Below are 6,000 nucleotides of genomic sequence, written 5' to 3'. Positions count from 1 at the left end.
GCTGTCTGCATCACTTGGCACAGGATAAGGTACTGGCACTTCTTCCTGCTTTGATAAAAAAAAATGTGAGTCCAGAGGAGAAAATCTTGCCTCACTCAATAAGAACTTAGCCCAGCTTTCCTTTCTGAAATTACTGAAGCTTAAAATATTCATATCATGGTAAGCTTCATGAACAGCACTGCACGCCACTTACAACTATTATATGACAGTAGCATATTAATCAATGTTGCATGGCAGTTTCATTAAACCAAGGAGGGGGAGCAGAAAAGTGGACACAACAGAACCAATTCTTTAAAAAAAGAGAGGATGGCCACTACATGCAATTCATTTTTATAATCAGTTTATGAGGCTCGATAAACGTTTAAAGAGACAATAGCTATCCCTGCTAGTTTCCTATTTAACTAAAATTTGTTCAATTACTTTTTAAATCTTCACATAAAGGCTGGTTCACATGCAAGCAATTGAGTGAACTCAGTGGTGAGCGGCATCGACACAGCAAAAAATTTCCAACAGGTTGGAACTGGAGAGCTCGAGCTGCCGTGACAGCTCAAAATAAGTTTTTTAGTTACTCCGGCAGAAATTGCTGGAGTTCTCACTTGCATGTGAAAGGCTTAAGTGCTCATATGGCAATTATAATTTTAAAAGCAACTGTTATAACTGAAATTGATTGAAACGCCCACCTAAAGCCGTATATGTAAACACTTTGGATGTTAAGGGGAGTCAATGGAAGGAAAAGGAGAAATGCTACATGGTGAACGCTGGAAGGCCAAGTTTGCTACATGGCCGCTTGCCAACTGCAAGCCAAAAAGTGTTCGTAATTTCAGTATCTGGAACGATATTCAGCCAGGAAGAGCACCTTTTTTAGTAGTCTTGGCGGCATTAGAGTTAAAATCAGCAATTCTCCAGAACTAAACATTTAAATAACTAAATATACATTGGAAAAGTGTAAATCTTAAGCAACTACATTGCCATAGGTCAAGCACTCATCTTTTATGTCTTTTATGATAACCTGAGTCTCCTAACATTGTGGCATCCTATGGCAGACACGAGTAATTGTGTGCAGCGAGGGGTAATTATGGCGTGCTCTTGTTGCAGCAAAAACGTGAAGATGCACGTGGTAGCACTGACTGACCATGATTTTGCTTCTTCCAGAGCCACACATGGCTCCTCCTAATGGTCAGGCTAGATACGTACATAGATCTGATTCTGCTAAACAATATTTAAGTATATATTTAGCAATTCTTTGCTTCCACCTTGCGCAGCTGCTAAATTAGAGGAGAAAAGAGTAATTCAGGCCCTACCAATCTTGATGCATAGAAGGTGACAAAGCCCTGACTAAGCCTTGAAGCATATTTTTGTTTATCCACTTCCCTCCAAAATCACAGTGACATACCTCTCCAAGTCACTGAACTGCTTTTTGCATAATTATCGCAGGCATTACTGATCACAGAATCTCACTCTTGGTAGCGTGAGTGACACTCAAGCTGAAAGAAAACTAAAAAACCTTCAGCGTGGTGCATATCAAAGCCACATCCCTGTTTATGCAACAATGTGACCAGGGCTTAAAGTGCTGTTTTGTGATATGGGTCAGGTATTAAAAGGTGGGAAAGAAAAAAATAAAAAGTATCTGAAGAGCCACTGACTTTTCAGTAAATCCATACAACTATAGGTGTCATTGGCATTAAAATTATGATTTTAAAGTCATCAATAAAGCTTGACAGAAGCAAATTAACAGACTTTAGTGAGTGACCTTATATTTATTGATGACCAACCTCAGATAGGGTGTCCCCTAAGCATGGTAAACACACTTGATAACACTGTGTATTTTGGAAACTGCAACTTGGTGACATTGGAAACCCTGTCCTTCTACAGGTGCTCTCATTTTTCAGCTTTTGTCAAGCCATTTCCTTGCGTTAGCAGCAACTCAGCCACTAATTCCTGTTTCTTGCCTGAGGCTATCAGTGTTCAGAGCGATAAATGGATTTCAAACCTGCAAACCTGGTCCTTTCTCCATGAATATGAGCATAATACTATGCTTTCATACATAGTCATCTTAATTACTGCATTACGACTTGGGATTTCACATATCCTTCACACGTGACATCACACCACTACAACACGTACAAAACCAAGCTTTACGTATATTTACATTCAGCCCATACCGTGCCAATATTCCCAAGTTTTTTCAGCAACTTAAAATTCTTCCCATCTCTGCCTTACTCACGTATAACTTAGGCACTTTCACATATTGTTTTGTTAGTAACAACAATCTTCTCTAGTTTATATATCGTCAAGATCTTACTGACCCCAATACCATTAGATTTTCACCATGAAGTAATTTTCTCCTGCCAAGAGTGTGCACTAATTACCGTAGTTGGATTCACATCAGTCAAAGCATGGAATAACATACCTCCGGACATCAAATCAAGTCTCTTGCTACATTTGTTTAATGGCGCTCATTTTGTTCTTCAATTCTTCAATCATTCAGTGCCACCAACTAATGAAATACTTCATACACACTTCGTAAAAAGTTACTTTTAAAACTTGTTTTCTTGCACATGTTCACTTGTTTGTATTAATATTTGAATAATGGATACTTGTATTTTCTTGTATTACTTTAGGCTATGCTGCTGTTCTTCCTTTCATTTTTTTTTATGATATGATACTACTTGTCGCTCTGTCTACGGCTACTTCGTTGTGGGGTATTCTATAATTTCAGAATGAATTTTTCTTCCTTGCCTCTATAACATTTATTTGTTATAGAGGCAAGGGAAAAAATTATTATTGTTATAACATACTATATTTTTACTTTGTACATTTGCTGTAACCGCTGCTCCCTTTCATAACTCGTTTTAATTAGCTGAGGAGGTCCCAGTACAGTACATTTCACTATGGGACTCCTTTTGTATTTATTTATTATGTATGTAATGCTATCATATATGAAGTGCAATAAACTTGAAACTTGACAAAAAAAAAATTGAAATCTTGGACCCTGGTTGCAGTTTTAGTTTGGATCTTTAGACCTCAATCTTCTTTTTTTTTTCTACTTGCAGCACAATAGGTTACAAAAAAAAAACAAGCATAAGAGCTACTGTAACGTTTCCATAACAAATTCTGGGACAGGCCAAACTAAAATGTTACAATTTTACATGCGCTGTTGCCGGCTGCTCCAGGAGAGTGTCATGCACATCTGTGCCTACTGGCAAGCAATATCTTGCTTTGGCCTGGTGTAAGAAAGGCAGGGTTATTGGTTATCACATTTATCACTTTTTAGTGGCAGCTCTAATAGGACACCAAGTTTCTCAACACAGAAATAAAAGGTATTTTGAAACATCTCAAAATAAAGACCATCAAGGAAAGAATGCAGTGTGAGATGTCATGTGTAAACTATGCTAACTGTGCTTAGTTTGAACTGTGCTGAAAATTAGATACCAGATTATAAATCGAGAAACTTCGTACTGTGCGAATATGAAGTTCCTTGTAGTGGGGGCAACTGAAACAAATATGTAATTAAACACTGACAACTTTGTGCCATGAGCATTCTCTTTCTCTGCCAAAAGCCTTTTTCATACCTGGCATCAATCCAGGGGCACCTCTCTATCCTCGTCTTCATCAATGCTCTGTGTAACCTGGTAACAAAGAGCATAGATGTTAGACATTAAATCAGCCGACTTCATGAAACATCGGGCACACCGTTAACATACATTCAAGTAAAGCTTCGAATGCAGAGCTCTATGCAACATGCTGAAGTGCATGTGCCCCCCCCCCTTACACACACACACACACACACACACACACACACACACACACGCACACACACACACACACACACACACACACACACACACACACACACACACACACACACACACACACACACACACACACACACACACACAGCGGCCCTTCCTACTATGCTATATATCTAATAATGTAAATAATATATCCTGGTTCATATGTTAACCGCATGGAACTAAAATAGTAGAGTTAGGGCAAGGGTGATGCATTAGTTTAATTTCAGCTCACAGAATCCAAGCACAAGCTATTTAACAATCAGACGTGGAGGTAATGCATAAAAGACTAGTCCTGGACTCACACTGATATGGCCTGTTTTCCTCCTCCAAAGCGGCAGAAAAACATTGATGGAACTATTTGAGAGATGTAGGGTAATTGTGACGGTGGTGGCAGAAAAATATTTTCCTCATTATCTCATTTATTGTGCAGTTCCATTTTTTCAATGTTGTCTATCACCACAGGACTGTGAGATTCACAGTAAACCATTAAAATCACTTCTCCAGTCACTAAGCAAGTGCAGATCACCTCACAAAAAGGGACCTCCTAGAAATCCTGTTTTTGCATCTCGACAAGGTCTCTCAACAGCTAAACAAAGATTATGCGGGGTTCTGGTTTTCTCTCTAAGTGCCTGTTGCTGGAAGTTCCATTATTTGTGATTGCATATATGATGCAGCTTAAAACAAAGCCCCTTCCCCCCCCTCCCTCCCCCTCCTCCTACTCTCATAGGTTGCAGCCCACTGGGAGCAGAGAGCTTATTTAAGATGACACTTAGTCTATGAAGGTGCTGTACGGAATACCGTGCCAATTACTGCAAAAGGTCAGTAAACATGGCGTCAGTGTAATGTCAGCGCCCAGGCAGTGAGAGATTCAAAGTAGCAACTTCCGGGATGTTTGGCGTATTTATAACCCCCCCCCCCCCCCCCCCCCCCCTCCGCCACTTTTTTTTTTTTTTGTTACGAGAGATCTCAACTGCGCACACACTTATGCAAATGAGACGCTCCTCAAAGATCGCGCTTTCCGACCCCAGAACAATTATTAGACTCGGCTCTATGTTTTCAAATGAAATGAATTAACACCATGAAAGCAAGCCCAGATTTGAGTAAAGTCTGTCCGCGCGTCTTTAGCCAACCGAGTTCGAACGTATATATTTACCTCTCCGGCCGCCTTGTACTACTGCAGAGTGGTCGGTAGAACTGTCGTCGTCGTAGATCTCGCCAAACTGGGGGCGTCGAAGTCAGAAGCTCCACCGCTCGAAGAGGCATGAGAGGTCTCGGCAGCCATGTGCATTCTGAACCGCCGATTTTCTGTTTTTCTGTGCATGAGCACATATCTTGCTCAAGGTGGCGTTTGCACCCTAAAGGCATAGCGCGCGTCGTTCCACAGGTTCCACAGTCCCCCTTTTGTCACAGAACGCACATCGACGAATCAGTCCAATAAAACGTATCCAGAAATCGTCCTGCCTTTACAGCTAGGCCTAGGCCTTCCCTTGGCAAAGCGGTGTGTGTTTGTCGATTAACTCTATGGATCTATGGTTTGGTGTGGTTGGTGTGGTGATTAAATAGATAACTGCCACATATCTGGTGAATAGTGTAGATCATGAACGTAAATGTACATACCACTGAAATTAAGTGGTACTATGCGCCACCTGCCTTTTGTATTTTGTGAAAACTACCTTGCAACAGTAGCCTTTAAGCCACAGAATCCTTGGCCTACATCGTTTTAATTCACTCGTTTTCATTCTCGGGATAAAAATTCAAACGCTGAAGAGCGTGAAGGACTGTCCGTTGAACATGCATGCATGGGTACATGAGCGCAGCCGCGGTATCCAAGTTGAAACGGACGTTCAGGGCACAAGATTAATTCCCGGGTCGCTCGAAATTGAATTTGGCTTTCCTGCAGTAACGCACTTGCACAATTGAACCGCTGAACGATTATGGTCTAATTGCCATAGTTTTTTTCTTCAAGGATCATATATAGTTATTTGATACTGCCCATGGTAAATTGCATGGTCTAATTTGTTTATAGAACTTAATTCCCAGTTGATATATCTGGCTGGCTTATAGAAATTTCTTGCAAAAAGGGTCCTGGGTTCGCGCTGCAAGCTTTCATGCTCGTGCTTCCAGCATTAACACACGCTCGACCCCATGACTAGAGCACTGCACCAGATTTTCCGGTTCGGGCCCGGCCCATGCCCACCGTTTAAAG

The 6,000-nt window shown here is 41.0% G+C and overlaps 1 long non-coding RNA gene across 1 annotated transcript; it reads right to left on the bottom strand.

The window, feature by feature from the left end:
* On the bottom strand, positions 1 to 5,713 carry LOC146187599 (uncharacterized). Its single transcript, XR_014707352.1, has 3 exons — positions 4,948 to 5,713; positions 3,573 to 3,629; positions 1 to 48 (listed from the first exon to the last, which is right to left on the bottom strand). It is a non-coding gene; the product is annotated as an uncharacterized LOC146187599 (long non-coding RNA).
* Positions 5,714 to 6,000: the final 287 nt, after the last annotated feature.

Source organism: Amblyomma maculatum, chromosome 5, assembly GCF_055883805.1.
Source record: "Amblyomma maculatum isolate TAMU_Amacu chromosome 5, ASM5588380v1, whole genome shotgun sequence".
NCBI lineage: Eukaryota > Metazoa > Arthropoda > Arachnida > Ixodida > Ixodidae > Amblyomma > Amblyomma maculatum.
Note: the sequence above shows the minus strand (reverse complement) of the source record. Positions and strands in the feature narration are given on the sequence as shown.